Source organism: Ranitomeya variabilis, chromosome 2 (assembly GCF_051348905.1).
Source record: "Ranitomeya variabilis isolate aRanVar5 chromosome 2, aRanVar5.hap1, whole genome shotgun sequence".
NCBI lineage: Eukaryota > Metazoa > Chordata > Amphibia > Anura > Dendrobatidae > Ranitomeya > Ranitomeya variabilis.
The window spans coordinates 714,043,322-714,065,348 of record NC_135233.1 but is presented as its reverse complement, the minus strand read 5'-3'; positions in this window follow the sequence as shown (position 1 = coordinate 714,065,348).

Below are 22,027 nucleotides of genomic sequence, written 5' to 3'. Positions count from 1 at the left end.
ACCATCTCCCTAGAGCTTGTCCTTAGTTTATTCACTTGCTGGTCTATTCGTGATCCTCAGCCACTAAGGATCATAACAGGTTAGGTGTTAATGATAGCTCAACTGAAGAAACACCATCTCGTTCTATCCAAAAACCACTGACAACATCTGTTACTGGATGGGCTACTCATCTCCCCTTTTTTGGCAGCCACACAGCAGTACCCCTTGTAGATGAGGCTCAGGGCATGTTCTCCAGTGGATAGAAAGCGCTACATCAAGTGGCCTCTCCTCCTCTTACTCCAACTTAACATCACACAAAGTGCAATCTTCAAAGATGGCACCCCAATCACCCTTGTTTCCCCCCTCCGCATCAAAAATTTTTCAACTATCCAACTGACTGTGGCAAACCACATTCTGCAGGGCTGTCCACACATTCTATTACATAGGGATCAGAGGTCTGCTATGAAGAGTCACAGAATCTAGAGGAGGAAAGCATCTGCACTGATGCTCTATATCTTTTCATGTTGGATCCAGAGCTGGATGAAGTAGGGTCCGAGCATAATCCAGACTCTCATCATCAGACGTTAACTACCAAGGGTGGAGAGGGAGAACATAGAAGTTGACGATGAGGTTGTAGATCCCACTTGATATGAACATAGAGGTATGCAGCTGAGTAGCTCAGCAGAGGAGGTAAAGGAGGAGGAATATGAAGAGGTTACATTGCATCCTCCCACACAGCTACAAAGTTATGCAATGATGAAAAGCATTGCATCTTCAGCCCCAAATGTGGCTGTGGCAGCACCGGTCGCAAGAGTGCAATTTGTAGGGGTGGCAAGGGTTGCCAAGCCTGGGTCTTTTTTGAGACTGCAAAGGATGACTCAACACTAGTGTTGAGCGATACCGTCCGATACTTGAAAGTATCGGTATCGGAAAGTATCGGCCGATACCGGCAAAGTATCGGATCTAATCCGATACCGATACCCGATACCAATACAAGTCAATGGGACTCAAGTATCGGACGGTATCCCTGATGGTTCCCAGGGTCTGAAGGAGAGGAAACTCTCCTTCAGGCCCTGGGATCCATATTAATGTGTAAAAGAAAGAATTAAAATAAAAAATATTGCTATACTCACCTCTCCAACGCAGCCTGGACCTTACCGAGAGAACCGGCAGCCTTCTTTGCTTAAAATGCGCGCGTTTACTGCCTTCCGTGACGTCACGGCTTGTGATTGGTCGCGTGCCGCCCATGTGGCCGCGACGCGACCAATCACAGCAAGCCGTGACGTAATTTTCAGGTCCTGAATGCCTAATTCTAGGCATTCAGGATTTGAAAATTACGTTACGGCTTGTGATTGGTCGCGTCGCGGTCACATGGGCGACGCGACCAATCACAAGCCGTGACGTCACGGGAGGCAGGAAACGCGCGCATTTTAAAATTACGTCACGGCTTGTGATTGGTTGCGTGCCGCCCATGTGACCGCGACGCGACCAATCACAGCAAGCCGTGACGTAATTTTCATTTCCTGAATGCAGAATTAGGCATTCAGGACCTGAAATTACGTCACGGCTTGCTGTGATTGGTTGCGTCGAGGTCACATGGGCGGCACGCAACCAATCACAAGCCGTGACGTAATTTTAAAATGCGCGCGTTTCCTGCCTCCCGTGACGTCACGGCTTGTGATTGGTCGCATCGCCCATGTGACCGCGACGCGACCAATCACAGCAAGCCGTGACGTAATTTTCATTTCCTGAATGCAGAATTAGGCATTCAGGACCTGAAATTACGTCACGGCTTGCTGTGATTGGTTGCGTCGAGGTCACATGGGCGGCACGCAACCAATCACAAGCCGTGACGTAATTTTAAAATGCGCGCGTTTCCTGCCTCCCGTGACGTCACGGCTTGTGATTGGTCGCGTCGCCCATGTGACCGCGACGCGACCAATCACAGCAAGCCGTGACGTAATTTCTGAAAATTATGTCACGGCTTGCTGTGATTGGTCGCGTCGCGGCCACATGGGCGGCACGTGACCAATCACAAGCCGTGACGTCACGGAAGGCAGTAAACGCGCGCATTTTAAGCAAAGAACGCTGCCGGTTCCCTCGGTAAGGTCCAGGCTGCGTCGGAGAGGTGAGTATAGCAATATTTTTTATTTTAATTCTTTCTTTTACACATTAATGTTGTTTCGATACCGATACCCGATACCACAAAAGTATCGGATCTCGGTATCGGAATTCCGATACCCGTAAGTATCGGCCGATACCCGATACTTGCGGTATCGGAATGCTCAACACTACTCAACACACGTTATCTGTCAAATTTGCAAAAAAAAAGAAAAACTCAAAGGCAAAAATTGCAATAATTTGATGACTAAATGCATGAACCGGCACATGCGTGATCAACATGCCTTACTGTGGGAATCTCGCTGAGGCTAAAATGCAGACTAGCAGGCTTTGCCAACCACCAGCTGTCCCATCAACCTCATCTGCTGCTCCTTCCGCCTCCATCACCATGTCAAGTCTTCTCACACAGGTCTCTGGCTGGAGAAACTATACTTGTTTATCTCATACAGTTGGGTTATTGAGACGCCATTAGCTGTTAAGGAAGTGGACATGACTGCTGCTTTTATGTCAGCTAGCACAACACACCTTTCTCAATCTACCATAACATCTCAGCCTCCACCTCACTCACAGTCCAGCAGTATGTACTGTTCTTCGTACTCCACCCTCTCTCAGCACAGTAGCCAACCCTCAGTCCTGCAGTTGTGGTCACGTCAAATAATCTTTCCTCCTGCGCATGCCAAAGCTAAGATCTTGAACTTGAAAGCTGCCTTTCCACCTAGTAGATTCAGATGTTTCAGAAAGTTGATGGCCGTTGCAGTCCCCCAGTACCAGTCACCATTACTTCTCTAAGAAAACTGTGCCTGCGCTACACCAACATATAACCAACATCACCCGTTCCCTGAAAAAATCTGTCTGCCAGTGTGCATGTCACCACTAACACCTGGAATAGCAAACAAGGACAAGGGCATCTCATTGACTGGGCACTGGGTGACGCTGATGACTGTTGGGGCAGGTGGTCAAAGGGCTATTAAACAAGTCTTGAAATCCCCAAGGCTTGCTGGACAATCCTCTGTATCCACAATTCCTCCACTGCTGCTGGCTCCTGCACTTCCTCAAGGGCCCCCACCGGCATCATCCACCTCTCCCTTAACCCGACACTTATTCTAACAGTGCAGATAGAATCCTCCAACCTCTGTACTATGCAGCCATGGCTCACTGCAATCAGGAAGTGTTCAAATTAATATGCCTTGGGGATCGCAGTTACACAGCTCAAGAGTTGTAGACAGGTATCCAGGCCGAGTTAGAGCAATGGCTGTCTCTATTGAACCTGGAGCCAGGTAAGGCCGTATGCAATAACGGAGCAAATCTGGTGGTGGCCCTATGCTGGAACAACCTCACACACGTGCCTTGCATGGCTCACATCCTCAACCTGGTGGTACAGCAATTTCTTCACCACTACTTCAGCCTGGATGCATTGCTGCAGATGGCACGGTCACTGTGAGCTCACTATTGACGATCACACCCCGCAGGTCAACGACTTGCATAGCTACAAAGGTTTTTCAGCCTACTGGTTAACTGTTTGATTTGTGATACGTTGGAATTCCACTCTGCACATGTTTCAGTGACTGTGGCAGTAGCAGCAAGCCCTAGTGCAGTATGTTTTTTGCATTGCCTGGGCCAACACAGTCCGGACGTGGTGCAAATCATGCTTGCGGAGTGGACACAGATGAAGGACCTCTGCACAGTTTTGAAATGGCTACTAAGATGGTTAATTCATTTATTAAGAAAATTGCATGCAAAAATCTTTTAAGTATATATATTATATCTCAGGAAAATTTTGACCGGAGGAGATCTGCAAATATGCAGGACTGAGGGAGAACAATACAATACACCCCAGGGAAGCAAATATATAACGCACAGACTATAGAAAGAAAGATCCACTGGCTTTAAACAATCAAAGCAACTCAAAATACCTTCAGTGAACTATAAGCCAGTTCAGATCAAAAATAAATCCAAAAGTATGCTTACCCATTATTAGTCAGGGGAATGTCCCCACCTCGCCCCGCAGCCTCTTTATTAGTCTGCTATTCCAAGCAAAGTCCTCAATCTCCTGTAAAAAATGTCAAAATAAAAAACCAACAATATACCCACCCCTGTCTGGCGTACAGTCAGCCCCACGCAGTAATCCATATCTTGGGGAATGTACAGTTTACAACTGGGAGCCCTGTTAATGTGTCTTATTGACACCTCTCCATTACTAAGCCGGCTTAATGTCACCTTACAATAGGAAGGTGACATTAACCCCTCATTACCCCACTTCCCACCACTACAGGGCTAGTGGGAAGAACCGGGCAAAGGCCCAGAATTGGCGAATCTATTAGATGTGCCTTTTCTGGGCAGCTAGGGGCTGCTGTTTTTAGGCTGGGGTCCCATATCCTTGGCCCCCTACCAGCCTGAGAATAGCAGCCCGCACCTGTGAGTTTTGTCTGGTTGGTTAATAAACTAGAAGGTGACCCCACATCTGGTTTTTCATTCACTCATTGTCCCCTGCTCGCGCTGCTACCGGCAGAGCAGGGGACAATGGATGAAAGCCGTGTTCAGCACCACAAGCAGGGGAACAGCGCTTACAGTATCGCTGCTTCCCCAGCGGCCGTTCATGCACATGGAGGACAGTGTACACTGTTTTCAATGTGCAATTGTGTCGGACATTTGGTGGCCCGTGTGTCCGGGTAAAAACGGACATGTCGGCGTGTTTTTCACACGGACACACGGTCCGTCAAAACATTCATGGGTCTACGTGTGTCAGTGTCACCGGTGTGAGCGAAAACTGTCACTACACGTACCGGAGGCACTGACGTGTGCAACTGGCCTTATAGAGTTTTTTGCTTTCTTCTGAGGCTACAGGGAAAACTTCAATAGCTATAGCAAAAAAGAGGGAATTTTTGAAACATAACTTTTAATATACTAGTTTAAAAGATTAAAAAGAAGACACACATGACACATTGGGTACGGAAAGTATTCATACCGCTTTACATTTTTCACTCTTTGTTTCATTGCAGCTATTTGGTAAATTCAAAAAAGTTCATTTTTTTTCTCATGAATGTACACTGTGCACCCCATCTTGACTGGAAAAAACAGAAATGTAGTAGTTTTTGCAAATTTATTAAAAAAGAAAAACTGAACTATCACATGGTCATAAGTATTCAGACCCTTTGCTTAGTATTGAGCAGGAGCACCCTTTTGAGCTAGCACAGCCATGAGTCTTCTTGGGAATGATACAACAAGGTTTTCACACCTGGATTTGGGGATCCTCTGAAATTCTTCCTTGCAGATCCTCTCCAGTTCCGTCAGGTTGGATGGTGAACTTTGGTGGACAGTCATTTTCAGGTCTCTCCAGAGATGCTCAATTGGGTTTAGGTCAGGGCTCTGGCTGGGCCAGTCAAGAATTGTCACAGAGTTGTTCTGAAGCCACTCCTTTGCTATTTTAGCTGTGTGCTTAGGGTCATTGTCTTGTTGGAAGGTGAACCTTCGGCCAAGTCTGAGGTCCAGAGCACTCTGTAAGAGGTTTTCATCCAGGATATCTCTGTACTTGGCCACATTTATGTTTCCTTCAATGGCAAACAGTCATTCTGTCCCTGCAGCTGAAAAATACCCCCATAGCATGATGCTGCCACCACCATGTTTCACTGTTGGGATTGTATTGGGCAGGTGATGAGCAGTGCCTGGTTTTCTCCACACATACTGCTTAGAATTATCACCAAAAAGGTCTATTTTGGTCTCATCAGACAAGAGTATCTTATTTCTCATAGACTTCATGTGTTTTTAGCAAACTCTATGTGGGTTTTCAGATGTCTTGCAATGAGGAGAGGCTTCTGTCGGGCCACTCTGCCATAAGGGCCCAACTGGTGGAGGGCTGCAGTGATAGTTGACTTTGTGGATCTTTCTCCCATTTCCCTACTGCATCTCTGGAGCTCAGTCACAGTGATCTTGGGGTTCTTCTTTACATCTTTCACCAAGACTCTTCTCCCACGACTGCTCAGTTTGGCTGGATGGCCAGGTTTAGGAAGACTTCTGGTGGTCCCAAACTTCTTCCATTTAAGGATTATGGAGGCCACTGTGCTCTTAGGAACCTTGAGTATGGAGAAATTCTTTTGTACCCTTGCCCAGATCTGTGCCTTGCCACAATTCTGTCTCTGAGCACCTTGGCCAGTTCCTTTGACCTCATGATTCTCATTTGGTCTGACATGCACTGTGAGCTGTGAGGTCTTATATGGACAGGTGTGTGCCTTTCCAAATCAAGTACTATCAGTTTAATTAAACACAGCTGGACTCCAATGAAGGAGTAGAACTATCTCAAGGAGGATCACAAGGAAATGGACAGCAAGAATGTGACTTAAATATGAGTGTCAGAGCAAAGGGTCTGAATACATATGGCCATGTGATATTTCAGTTTTTCTTTTTTATTAAATTTGCAAAAATTTCAACATTTCTGTTTTTTTCAGTCAAGATTGGGTACAGAGTGTAAAAAAAATGTTTGTTTTTTTTAATTTACCAAGTGGCTGCAATGAAACAAAGAGTGAAAAATTTAAAGGGGTCTGAATACATCCCATACTCACTGTATAACATAAACATCAGAGGTCTCAGCCTCTTCTATGCTGTAATTTCAGCTCAAAGATGACTTACTGAATTCTAACAAATTTCTCCACAATAAACTGTATTGGAGACCCAGAAATTCACAGAAGTGGTATATGGCTAATAATCAAACATAGGTGAGTATCATATTATTAAAAAAAAAGAAAACAGAACAGTCTCACCCATCTTTCAATTAAAGTCCTGCTCCAAAATATGCCAACTCCTATTAGAAGCCCATCAGGGTGCAAATGCCAGCTGAATTCCGTTATTATGCATCCATTAGGGTTGAGCGAAATGGGTCGTTCATTTTCAAAAGTCGCCGACTTTTGGCTAAGTCGGCGTCTCATGAAACCCGATCCGACCCCTGTGCTTGTCGGCCATGCGGTACGCGACTTTCGCGCCAAAGTCGCGTTTCAATGACGCGAAAAGCGCCATTTCTCAGCCAATGAAGGTGAACGCAGAGTGTGGGCAGCGTGATGACATAGGTCCTGGTCCCCACCATCTTAGAGAAGGGCATTGCAGTGATTGGCTTGCTGTCTGCGGCGTCACAGGGGCTATAAAGGGGCGTTCCCGCCGACCGCCATCTTACTGCTGCTGATCTGAGCTTAGGGAGAGGTTGTTGCCGCTTCGTCAGAAGCAGGGATAGCGTTAGGCAGGGTCCACTAACCACCAAACAGCTTGTGCTGTAGCGATTTCCACTGTCCAACACCACCTTCGGTGTGCAGGGACAGTGGAAGCTGTTTTTTTTTTTTTTTCCCTCAGCGCTGTAGCTCATTGGGCTGCCCTAGAAGGCTCCGTGATAGCTGTAATGCTGTGTGTACGCCACTGTGGAAACCAACTGCTTTTTTCAAAGCACATATCCTCTTGTTCCTTCCTTTCTGCACAGCTATCTTTTTTGTTTGTCCACACTTTTTATTTAATTTGTGCATCAGTCCACTCCTATTGCTGCCTGCCATACCTGGCTTACTGCAGGGAGATAGTAATTGTAGGACAGTCCCTGTTTTTTGTTTTTTTTTTTGTGGAAGATTAAGATTGGCATTTCTGCTACAGTGCCATCCCTGTGTGTGCCATCTCTCACTGAGTGGGCCATAGAAAGCCTATTTATTTTTTTCCTTGATTTGTGTTCTAAAATCTACCTCAACACAAAAACACTACATCAATCAGTGGGAGAAAAATATTGGCCTCAGTCAGGGCTTGTGTGCCACTCCTGTGTGTGCCATCTCTCATTCAGTGGGCCATACAAAGCCTATTTATTTTTTTGTTTTTTTTAATATTATTGGGTTTCTAAAGTCTCCGTGAAAAAAAAAAAAATACATAAAAAAACAGTGGGAGAGTAATATTGCCCTTTCAGCTTGTGTGCCAGTCTTGACTCCTGGGTGTGCCACCTCTCTCTCTCTAATTGTGGGCCATAGAAAGCCTATTTATTTTTTTGCTTTTTTTAATATTATTTGGTTTCTAAAGTCTCCCTAAAAAAAAAAACATAAAAAAACAGTGGGAGAGTAATATTGCCCTTTCAGCTTGTGTGCCAGTCTTGACTCCTGGGTGTGCCACCTCTCTCTCTCTAATTGTGGGCCATAGAAAGCCTATTTATTTTTTTCCTAGATTTGTGTTCTAAAATCTACCTCAACACAAAAACACTACATCAATCAGTGGGAGAAAAATATTGGCCTCAGTCAGGGCTTGTGTGCCACTCCTGTGTGTGCCATCTCTCATTCAGTGGCCCATACAAAGCCTATTTATTTTTTTGTTTTTTTTAATATTATTGGGTTTCTAAAGTCTCCCTGAAAAAAAAAAATACATAAAAAAACAGTGGGAGAGTAATATTGCCCTTTCAGCTTGTGTGCCAGTCTTGACTCCTGGGTGTGCCACCTCTCTCTCTCTAATTGTGGGCCATAGAAAGCCTATTTATTTTTTTGCTTTTTTTAATATTATTTGGTTTCTAAAGTCTCCCTGAAAAAAAAATACATAAAAAAACAGTGGGAGAGTAATATTGCCCTTTCAGCTTGTGTGCCAGTCTTGACTCCTGGGTGTGCCACCTCTCTCTCTCTAATTGTGGGCCATAGAAAGCCTATTTATTTTTTTCCTAGATTTGTGTTCTAAAATCTACCTCAACAGAAAAACACTACATCAATCAGTGGGAGAAAAATATTGGCCTCAGTCAGGGCTTGTGTGCCACTCCTGTGTGTGCCATCTCTCATTCAGTGGCCCATACAAAGCCTATTTATTTTTTTGTTTTTTTTAATATTATTGGGTTTCTAAAGTCTCCCTGAAAAAAAAAATACATAAAAAAACAGTGGGAGAGTAATATTGCCCTTTCAGCTTGTGTGCCAGTCTTGACTCCTGGGTGTGCCACCTCTCTCTCTCTAATTGTGGGCCATAGAAAGCCTATTTATTTTTTTGCTTTTTTTAATATTATTGGGTTTCTAAAGTCTCCCTGAAAAAAAAAAAAATACATAAAAAAACAGTGGGAGAGTAATATTGCCCTTTCAGCTTGTGTGCCAGTCTTGACTCCTGGGTGTGCCACCTCTCTCTCTCTCTAATTGTGGGCCATAGAAAGCCTATTTATTTTTTTGTTTTTTTATATATTATTGGGTTTCTAAAGTCTCCGTGAAAAAAAAACAAAAACATAAAAAAACAGTGGGAGAGTAATATTGCCCTTTCAGCTTGTGTGCCAGTCTTGACTCCTGGGTGTGCCACCTCTCTCTCTCTAATTGTGGGCCATAGAAAGCCTATTTATTTTTTTGCTTTTTTTAATATTATTTGGTTTCTAAAATATCCCTGAAAAAAAAAATACATAAAAAAACAGTGGGAGAGTAATATTGCCCTTTCAGCTTGTGTGCCAGTCTTGACTCCTGGGTGTGCCACCTCTCTCTCTCTAATTGTGGGCCATAGAAAGCCTATTTATTTTTTTCCTAGATTTGTGTTCTAAAATCTACCTCAACACAAAAACACTACATCAATCAGTGGGAGAAAAATATTGCCCTCAGTCAGGGCTTGTGTGCCACTCCTGTGTGTGCCATCTCTCATTCAGTGGCCCATACAAAGCCTATTTATTTATTTTTTTTTTTAATATTATTGGGTTTCTAAAGTCTCCCTGAAAAAAAAAATACATAAAGAAACAGTGGGAGAGTAATATTGCCCTTTCAGCTTGTGTGCCAGTCTTGACTCCTGGGTGTGCCACCTCTCTCTCTCTCTAATTGTGGGCCATAGAAAGCCTATTTATTTTTTTGCTTTTTTTAATATTATTTGGTTTCTAAAGTCTCCCTGAAAAAAAAAAAATACATAAAAAAACAGTGGGAGAGTAATATTGCCCTTTCAGCTTGTGTGCCAGTCTTGACTCCTGGGTGTGCCACCTCTCTCTCTCTAATTGTGGGCCATAGAAAGCCTATTTATTTTTTTCCTAGATTTGTGTTCTAAAATCTACCTCAACACAAAAACACTACATCAATCAGTGGGAGAAAAATATTGGCCTCAGTCAGGGCTTGTGAGCCACTCCTGTGTTGCCATCTCTCATTCAGTGGCCCATACAAAGCCTATTTATTTTTTTGTTTTTTTTTAATATTATTGGGTTTCTAAAGTCTCCCTGAAAAAAAAAATACATAAAAAAACAGTGGGAGAGTAATATTGCCCTTTCAGCTTGTGTGCCAGTCTTGACTCCTGGGTGTGCCACCTCTCTCTCTCTAATTGTGGGCCATAGAAAGCCTATTTATTTTTTTCCTAGATTTGTGTTCTAAAATCTACCTCAACACAAAAACACTACATCAATCAGTGGGAGAAAAATATTGGCCTCAGTCAGGGCTTGTGTGCCACTCCTGTGTGTGCCATCTCTCATTCAGTGGCCCATACAAATAATGAATAACAAAATTTCCAGATTCATGTTTCGTGACTACCATCTGTCACAAACAGTACTTACTCCCACGTAAGACTAATATAAAAAATGAGGAGAACAAAAAAGGGGAGTTTTTTGAAAAGATTTTAAGAACAAACTTTATTGACCATATAAATAAGTAAAAACACACAAGCCACTGTCAGTAAGTAACAGTGCTTAAGAACAAACAAAGTGCAAAAAGAAGGACACCGGACGTGCTAGTCCACCGACCATAAGATGTAATGTAAATCCACTGAGTATATACTTAAGGTGCAAGCAGCATATATATAATATTAAACCATATACCCTAACGACATAGATCCCCTAAGGGTTGACCCCTGTATGTAACCAACAAAAAGTACATATTGCTATATTTATTACGGCCATGTGCCTGAATAAGGTGCAGTTAGCTAATGATGGTTACTGCATAGATATGAGATCACCCTGAGAAGGGGACCAGGACCAACCTGGTACTCCATATCAAATGTTAGAAATGTGGGGGGTAAAAGGGTGCAGCATACTTCACCTGAGGGTCTGGGGGACAGATTGCACAAACCCCGACGCGCGTTTCGCCGCTATTCGCCGTGCTTTCTCAAGGGGAATGTGTTCTGTTGCCTATACCGTGTTTAAATACCATATCCCAATGACCGTCCAAGTCACATGGCCGTCACAGCTGTGTATGAGCGGCGCGTGCGCACACCGCCGCGCCGGGTCCGCCCACCCCCGCCCGGACCTATCCAGCGCCCAGGCCAGACGGGCACCAATGGGTCCTGTCTGAACCGAGCGCCGGAAATCGCCGGAGGGAGGAGAGCGGAGCCGCGAGACTGGAGCGCGCACGCGCACCACAGCCGGAACCAAAAGTGCATGCCACCGAGAAGGGGGAGGAAGAAAATAGGCCCATAGTGATCCAATGCGCAGGCGTGTAATACGACGTAAGTTCTAGCTAAGCGCCGCACACCAATCAGGACCAGGGGCGGTACTGGAACTGTACTGAACGTAGAATCTATCTACGCCCCACCAATCAATTCAAAAGAGGGGCATAACCAAGTACCAAGCCCGTAGGAATCCTACATGCAAATACACGGTGGGTCACAAAACATAGAATCCATTTAAGCCCCACATAACAACAAAACAAATAAAGGGGGCCATACTATGTTAAAGTGACACACAAAATCATACATCACAAGCATAGCATATTATAAATCTAAACAGATGTGTCTATAAACGTGATACACTGAATAGTTACTATAACCGCTATTATGAAGACAGTGTATACCAACACATTCATATTACTGGGCAATCAGCATATACATCAAATTTCCATATAGTCCTTGTTGGAATTGCCGGAATCGTATAGAGTCTTCACATGTCTGTCATGAAGCCGGTTATCTTGGTTTTTATGTCTATCACGTTTTTTTCACCCCATAGAATCTTATTCGCATAAGTACATATATTTCTCGTATGACCAAAGAAAAGGATGAGGCCATGTAGACCGGGCACACGTACAAAAATCACCTAAATACAAAAGACATAACAAAAAAACATATATGAAGGCATTAAAAACAAATTATGTACAATAAAATACAGGGAGAAAAGGACGGACATGCCAAAAAATGGGGAAAGGGAAGGGGGATGGAGAAAAACACTAAAAGAAAAGAAAAGAGCATGGGAAGAATGTGACCAAAAAAAATCTCTTTTTGAAGCGGAAAGGGACAAAAAGTGACAATAGCGTACGACCAAAATCACCCTACACTAAGAGCCTCTATAAATAAACCCCGAAATTCAGTGATTCATTGAGCCCATCAGGTTTCATTGTCCCAAGGGTCACTATCCACTTCAGTTCTCGTTGGGCTAATAGTTTTTTTATATTTCCGCCCCTAATGCCTGTATGTATGACGTCAATAGCTCTTACTCTAAAATCCTTAGGGTCACAATTGTGTACCAGGCGGAAGTGTTTTGGAATTGTTTTGAGGGTTGAAATATCTTCCACCGTTCGCGCTGCCAAAATATCCCTCACGTGTTCTCTGACACGTACCCTCAATTCCCGTGATGTCAGTCCCACGTATATGAGGGGGCAGCTACATGTCGCATAATATATCACATTCTGGGTAGCACATGAAATGTACTCCCGAATGTGATATATTTTCTGATCCACTGAACTAAATGTGGACGTTTGGTACATATTGGCACATGCCAAACAGTGGCCACATTTAAAAAAACCCTTTCTAGGCTGCCTAGTCCCAAAGAAATTTGGGGTAGGTGCAACATAATGGCTTTTGACTAATAAATCACTAAGATTTTTGGAACGACGAGGAGTCATAAGAGGTCTCTCGGTAAGGAAGGGCCTCAGGGAGGGTTCTGCACTGAGAACAGGCCAATATTTATTTAAAATTTTGCGCATGTTCTCCCACTCATGATTGTACACTGATATAAAGCGTATATTCTCATCTTTTCTCTTGGTTTTTGTCTTTTGGTATAATAGTTCATTCCGAGACACCGACTTAGCTCTATTATATCCATTTTTAATCGATCTTTTGCTATAGCCCCGTTGTTGAAATCTCTGTTTCAAATCTATAGCTTGCTTCTCAAATTTTTGATCCGTAGAGCAGATCCGCCTCACCCTCAGGAACTGTCCAACCGGGACGGCCCTAACCGTGGAATGGCTATGCGCAGTAGATGCATGTATTAAAGAATTGACAGATGTTTCTTTCCGATAGACATCAGTCTGGATGGTGGAGAATGAGTCCACCTCCAGGCTGATGTCCAGGAAGTCAATTTGAGCCATGTCATATCTGTATGTCAATTTGATGTTATAAGTATTATCGTTGAGCATAGCCATGAACCCATCCAACTGCCGCACCGTTCCCCGCCAAAAAAATAAAACGTCATCAATATAACGCAGCCAGCACAGCACATGGTCAGCGGCCCCTGCCCCCGAGTCACCAAACACCAACCTTTCCCAGAAACCTAAGAAGAGGTTGGCATACGCGGGGGCACAGGCCGCACCCATGGCTGCGCCGCGCTTCTGATGATAAAATTGGTCTTTAAAAGTAAAAAAATTATGTGTGAGAACAAAGTGCAGCAGCTCAAGGATGAGTTCACACAGTGGGCCGTCCAGGTTGGAGGTCCCCAGGAAGAAGCGGACTGCCCGGATCCCATCCTCGTGACTAATGCAAGTATATAACGTTTCAACATCTGCAGTCACCAAGATGGTCTCTCCATCCACAAGGAGGCCGTCAACCCTAGCGAGGACATCCGTCGTATCCCTCACATAGGAGGGCAAAGTTTCTACGATAGGTTTAAGGTAAAAATCGATAAACTTGCAAATGGGATCACAGAGTCCATCTATCCCTGATACGATCGGACGTCCAGGAGGGTTGACGGCATCCTTGTGTACTTTGGGAAGCAAGTAAAAAGTCGGCGTCTTGGGGAACTGTACTGTAAGTCCATCAAGGACTTTTTTATTTATTATACCCAAATCAAAGGCTCTCATTAGGATTTTTTGAAGCTGGGCAGAGAAGGACACCAATGGATTATATCCCAATTTTTTATATACCTGGCCATCCCGTAATTGTCTGAACGCTTCGCGTTCATATTTGGCTATGGGCCAGACCACGATGTTCCCTCCCTTGTCCGCCGCTTTGAATACCACATCTTCCAAAGATTGTAGTTGTTTTATAGCCTCTCTCTGTTTGTGGGTCAAGTTGTCATATCGGCGGTGTGATGACAATGTTTTCATTTCATTTGATACCAATTTAGTGAAAATCTCCACCGCCGGGCAAAGTGACAAGGGAGGGAACCTCGTGGATTTAGGGAAAACTGTTTTGGGAAACCCACCTTGATCAGCCGGAATTTGCTCATCTAACAGTTCCTCCAATATCCGTATGGTGTCCCTCTCGGCCGCACTCCAACCCTCCAAGCCATTATCACCTTTGCTGTGCAATTTCTTTAATACCAGTTTCCGAGAGAAAAGATGGAGATCTTTTAATGCTGTGAAATAGTGAAAACCATTAGTAGGAGAAAATGACAGGCCTTTACTTAATACATCAATTTGTATATCCGTTAATATATGATCAGATAGATTGATTACCTGCAGCCCTCCCTGAGAACCACTCGCGACCTGTTTCCCCTCCGATCCTTTTTTAGCATTTTGTCTTGTATTTATTTTCCTATTATTCCCACTACTTGTGGGCTCGTCACTTTCAGTATCCAATCTCTTTTTGTTGTTACTTTTCCCTTGCTGCATTTCCCCTCTTGTTGATCTCATCGAGGTGGAGCGGGACCGTGACTGAGAATCATTTCTGAAAAATGGGCGTGATCTCTCACCCGGATTTCTCCATTTATACATTCTATTTTGATTTTTATCATTAATGTCCCGCTGGAATTTTTTAGTTTTAGTCATTTGTATTTCTTCCACCCATTTTTGCGTCTCCTCCTGTACCTCACTATTAAACTTTTTTAGAGCCTCCACTGACATCTCTTTTTTAATATTAATCTGCAGCTCCTCCATTTCTTTCTCAATACTTTCAAGAGATTCAGCATTCATTTCTTTTAGTATTTCCATAAAGCCAAACGAACAAGTATTGGCATGGTTTTCCCATCTCTCACGTGTTTCCGGATTTTCAACTGGGAATGAAGGGAACACTTGTACACGTAATCCTCTCGGGATTAGTCCCTTCTGCAGGTATTTGGTCAGGAAGGCATGATTCCACCAAATTTTTGTCCTTTTTCGTGTAAGATCCTTAAATTTAGTGATCATCCCACCCAATTCTTTATCCGTCCCATCAACACCTGTAGCACCGGTGTCCTTGCACACATCATCCAATTGCAAGAGCCATGCTCCGTCGCGCGCTCTGAAGTCCATAATAATTATACTGGAACCTACTGTGAAAAACACAGACACTATCATGAATAACAACATTTCCAGATTCATGTTTCGTGACTACCATCTGTCACAAACAGTACTTACTCCCACGTAAGACTAATATAAAAAATGAGGAGAACAAAAAAGGGGAGTTTTTTGAAAAGATTTTAAGAACAAACTTTATTGACCATATAAATAAGTAAAAACACACAAGCCACTGTCAGTAAGTAACAGTGCTTAAGAACAAACAAAGTGCAAAAAGAAGGACACCGGACGTGCTAGTCCACCGACCATAAGATGTAATGTAAATCCACTGAGTATATACTTAAGGTGCAAGCAGCATATATATAATATTAAACCATATACCCTAACGACATAGATCCCCTAAGGGTTGACCCCTGTATGTAACCAACAAAAAGTACATATTGCTATATTTATTACGGCCATGTGCCTGAATAAGGTGCAGTTAGCTAATGATGGTTACTGCATAGATATGAGATCACCCTGAGAAGGGGACCAGGACCAACCTGGTACTCCATATCAAATGTTAGAAATGTGGGGGGTAAAAGGGTGCAGCATACTTCACCTGAGGGTCTGGGGGACAGATTGCACAAACCCCGACGCGCGTTTCGCCGCTATTCGCCGTGCTTTCTCAAGGGGAATGTGTTCTGTTGCCTATACCGTGTTTAAATACCATATCCCAATGACCGTCCAAGTCACATGGCCGTCACAGCTGTGTATGAGCGGCGCGTGCGCACACCGCCGCGCCGGGTCCGCCCACCCCCGCCCGGACCTATCCAGCGCCCAGGCCAGACGGGCACCAATGGGTCCCGTCTGAACCGAGCGCCGGAAATCGCCGGAGGGAGGAGAGCGGAGCCGCGAGACTGGAGCGCGCACGCGCACCACAGCCGGAACCAAAAGTGCATGCCACCGAGAAGGGGGAGGAAGAAAATAGGCCCATAGTGATCCAATGCGCAGGCGTGTAATACGACGTAAGTTCTAGCTAAGCGCCGCACACCAATCAGGACCAGGGGCGGTACTGGAACTGTACTGAACGTAGAATCTATCTACGCCCCACCAATCAATTCAAAAGAGGGGCATAACCAAGTACCAAGCCCGTAGGAATCCTACATGCAAATACACGGTGGGTCACAAAACATAGAATCCATTTAAGCCCCACATAACAACAAAACAAATAAAGGGGGCCATACTATGTTAAAGTGACACACAAAATCATACATCACAAGCATAGCATATTATAAATCTAAACAGATGTGTCTATAAACGTGATACACTGAATAGTTACTATAACCGCTATTATGAAGACAGTGTATACCAACACATTCATATTACTGGGCAATCAGCATATACATCAAATTTCCATATAGTCCTTGTTGGAATTGCCGGAATCGTATAGAGTCTTCACATGTCTGTCATGAAGCCGGTTATCTTGGTTTTTATGTCTATCACGTTTTTTTCACCCCATAGAATCTTATTCGCATAAGTACATATATTTCTCGTATGACCAAAGAAAAGGATGAGGCCATGTAGACCGGGCACACGTACAAAAATCACCTAAATACAAAAGACATAACAAAAAAACATATATGAAGGCATTAAAAACAAATTATGTACAATAAAATACAGGGAGAAAAGGACGGACATGCCAAAAAATGGGGAAAGGGAAGGGGGATGGAGAAAAACACTAAAAGAAAAGAAAAGAGCATGGGAAGAATGTGACCAAAAAAAATCTCTTTTTGAAGCGGAAAGGGACAAAAAGTGACAATAGCGTACGACCAAAATCACCCTACACTAAGAGCCTCTATAAATAAACCCCGAAATTCAGTGATTCATTGAGCCCATCAGGTTTCATTGTCCCAAGGGTCACTATCCACTTCAGTTCTCGTTGGGCTAATAGTTTTTTTATATTTCCGCCCCTAATGCCTGTATGTATGACGTCAATAGCTCTTACTCTAAAATCCTTAGGGTCACAATTGTGTACCAGGCGGAAGTGTTTTGGAATTGTTTTGAGGGTTGAAATATCTTCCACCGTTCGCGCTGCCAAAATATCCCTCACGTGTTCTCTGACACGTACCCTCAATTCCCGTGATGTCAGTCCCACGTATATGAGGGGGCAGCTACATGTCGCATAATATATCACATTCTGGGTAGCACATGAAATGTACTCCCGAATGTGATATATTTTCTGATCCACTGAACTAAATGTGGACGTTTGGTACATATTGGCACATGCCAAACAGTGGCCACATTTAAAAAAACCCTTTCTAGGCTGCCTAGTCCCAAAGAAATTTGGGGTAGGTGCAACATAATGGCTTTTGACTAATAAATCACTAAGATTTTTGGAACGACGAGGAGTCATAAGAGGTCTCTCGGTAAGGAAGGGCCTCAGGGAGGGTTCTGCACTGAGAACAGGCCAATATTTATTTAAAATTTTGCGCATGTTCTCCCACTCATGATTGTACACTGATATAAAGCGTATATTCTCATCTTTTCTCTTGGTTTTTGTCTTTTGGTATAATAGTTCATTCCGAGACACCGACTTAGCTCTATTATATCCATTTTTAATCGATCTTTTGCTATAGCCCCGTTGTTGAAATCTCTGTTTCAAATCTATAGCTTGCTTCTCAAATTTTTGATCCGTAGAGCAGATCCGCCTCACCCTCAGGAACTGTCCAACCGGGACGGCCCTAACCGTGGAATGGCTATGCGCAGTAGATGCATGTATTAAAGAATTGACAGATGTTTCTTTCCGATAGACATCAGTCTGGATGGTGGAGAATGAGTCCACCTCCAGGCTGATGTCCAGGAAGTCAATTTGAGCCATGTCATATCTGTATGTCAATTTGATGTTATAAGTATTATCGTTGAGCATAGCCATGAACCCATCCAACTGCCGCACCGTTCCCCGCCAAAAAAATAAAACGTCATCAATATAACGCAGCCAGCACAGCACATGGTCAGCGGCCCCTGCCCCCGAGTCACCAAACACCAACCTTTCCCAGAAACCTAAGAAGAGGTTGGCATACGCGGGGGCACAGGCCGCACCCATGGCTGCGCCGCGCTTCTGATGATAAAATTGGTCTTTAAAAGTAAAAAAATTATGTGTGAGAACAAAGTGCAGCAGCTCAAGGATGAGTTCACACAGTGGGCCGTCCAGGTTGGAGGTCCCCAGGAAGAAGCGGACTGCCCGGATCCCATCCTCGTGACTAATGCAAGTATATAACGTTTCAACATCTGCAGTCACCAAGATGGTCTCTCCATCCACAAGGAGGCCGTCAACCCTAGCGAGGACATCCGTCGTATCCCTCACATAGGAGGGCAAAGTTTCTACGATAGGTTTAAGGTAAAAATCGATAAACTTGCAAATGGGATCACAGAGTCCATCTATCCCTGATACGATCGGACGTCCAGGAGGGTTGACGGCATCCTTGTGTACTTTGGGAAGCAAGTAAAAAGTCGGCGTCTTGGGGAACTGTACTGTAAGTCCATCAAGGACTTTTTTATTTATTATACCCAAATCAAAGGCTCTCATTAGGATTTTTTGAAGCTGGGCAGAGAAGGACACCAATGGATTATATCCCAATTTTTTATATACCTGGCCATCCCGTAATTGTCTGAACGCTTCGCGTTCATATTTGGCTATGGGCCAGACCACGATGTTCCCTCCCTTGTCCGCCGCTTTGAATACCACATCTTCCAAAGATTGTAGTTGTTTTATAGCCTCTCTCTGTTTGTGGGTCAAGTTGTCATATCGGCGGTGTGATGACAATGTTTTCATTTCATTTGATACCAATTTAGTGAAAATCTCCACCGCCGGGCAAAGTGACAAGGGAGGGAACCTCGTGGATTTAGGGAAAACTGTTTTGGGAAACCCACCTTGATCAGCCGGAATTTGCTCATCTAACAGTTCCTCCAATATCCGTATGGTGTCCCTCTCGGCCGCACTCCAACCCTCCAAGCCATTATCACCTTTGCTGTGCAATTTCTTTAATACCAGTTTCCGAGAGAAAAGATGGAGATCTTTTAATGCTGTGAAATAGTGAAAACCATTAGTAGGAGAAAATGACAGGCCTTTACTTAATACATCAATTTGTATATCCGTTAATATATGATCAGATAGATTGATTACCTGCAGCCCTCCCTGAGAACCACTCGCGACCTGTTTCCCCTCCGATCCTTTTTTAGCATTTTGTCTTGTATTTATTTTCCTATTATTCCCACTACTTGTGGGCTCGTCACTTTCAGTATCCAATCTCTTTTTGTTGTTACTTTTCCCTTGCTGCATTTCCCCTCTTGTTGATCTCATCGAGGTGGAGCGGGACCGTGACTGAGAATCATTTCTGAAAAATGGGCGTGATCTCTCACCCGGATTTCTCCATTTATACATTCTATTTTGATTTTTATCATTAATGTCCCGCTGGAATTTTTTAGTTTTAGTCATTTGTATTTCTTCCACCCATTTTTGCGTCTCCTCCTGTACCTCACTATTAAACTTTTTTAGAGCCTCCACTGACATCTCTTTTTTAATATTAATCTGCAGCTCCTCCATTTCTTTCTCAATACTTTCAAGAGATTCAGCATTCATTTCTTTTAGTATTTCCATAAAGCCAAACGAACAAGTATTGGCATGGTTTTCCCATCTCTCACGTGTTTCCGGATTTTCAACTGGGAATGAAGGGAACACTTGTACACGTAATCCTCTCGGGATTAGTCCCTTCTGCAGGTATTTGGTCAGGAAGGCATGATTCCACCAAATTTTTGTCCTTTTTCGTGTAAGATCCTTAAATTTAGTGATCATCCCACCCAATTCTTTATCCGTCCCATCAACACCTGTAGCACCGGTGTCCTTGCACACATCATCCAATTGCAAGAGCCATGCTCCGTCGCGCGCTCTGAAGTCCATAATAATTATACTGGAACCTACTGTGAAAAACACAGACACTATCATGAATAACAAAATTTCCAGATTCATGTTTCGTGACTACCATCTGTCACAAACAGTACTTACTCCCACGTAAGACTAATATAAAAAATGAGGAGAACAAAAAAGGGGAGTTTTTTGAAAAGATTTTAAGAACAAACTTTATTGACCATATAAATAAGTAAAAACACACAAGCCACTGTCAGTAAGTAACAGTGCTTAAGAACAAACAAAGTGCAAAAAGAAGGACACCGGACGTGCTAGTCCACCGACCATAAGATGTAATGTAAATCCACTGAGTATATACTTAAGGTGCAAGCAGCATATATATAATATTAAACCATATACCCTAACGACATAGATCCCCTAAGGGTTGACCCCTGTATGTAACCAACAAAAAGTACATATTGCTATATTTATTACGGCCATGTGCCTGAATAAGGTGCAGTTAGCTAATGATGGTTACTGCATAGATATGAGATCACCCTGAGAAGGGGACCAGGACCAACCTGGTACTCCATATCAAATGTTAGAAATGTGGGGGGTAAAAGGGTGCAGCATACTTCACCTGAGGGTCTGGGGGACAGATTGCACAAACCCCGACGCGCGTTTCGCCGCTATTCGCCGTGCTTTCTCAAGGGGAATGTGTTCTGTTGCCTATACCGTGTTTAAATACCATATCCCAATGACCGTCCAAGTCACATGGCTGTCACAGCTGTGTATGAGCGGCGCGTGCGCACACCGCCGCGCCGGGTCCGCCCACCCCCGCCCGGACCTATCCAGCGCCCAGGCCAGACGGGCACCAATGGGTCCCGTCTGAACCGAGCGCCGGAAATCGCCGGAGGGAGGAGAGCGGAGCCGCGAGACTGGAGCGCGCACGCGCACCACAGCCGGAACCAAAAGTGCATGCCACCGAGAAGGGGGAGGAAGAAAATAGGCCCATAGTGATCCAATGCGCAGGCGTGTAATACGACGTAAGTTCTAGCTAAGCGCCGCACACCAATCAGGACCAGGGGCGGTACTGGAACTGTACTGAACGTAGAATCTATCTACGCCCCACCAATCAATTCAAAAGAGCGGCATAACCAAGTACCAAGCCCGTAGGAATCCTACATGCAAATACACGGTGGGTCACAAAACATAGAATCCATTTAAGCCCCACATAACAACAAAACAAATAAAGGGGGCCATACTATGTTAAAGTGACACACAAAATCATACATCACAAGCATAGCATATTATAAATCTAAACAGATGTGTCTATAAACGTGATACACTGAATAGTTACTATAACCGCTATTATGAAGACAGTGTATACCAACACATTCATATTACTGGGCAATCAGCATATACATCAAATTTCCATATAGTCCTTGTTGGAATTGCCGGAATCGTATAGAGTCTTCACATGTCTGTCATGAAGCCGGTTATCTTGGTTTTTATGTCTATCACGTTTTTTTCACCCCATAGAATCTTATTCGCATAAGTACATATATTTCTCGTATGACCAAAGAAAAGGATGAGGCCATGTAGACCGGGCACACGTACAAAAATCACCTAAATACAAAAGACATAACAAAAAAACATATATGAAGGCATTAAAAACAAATTATGTACAATAAAATACAGGGAGAAAAGGACGGACATGCCAAAAAATGGGGAAAGGGAAGGGGGATGGAGA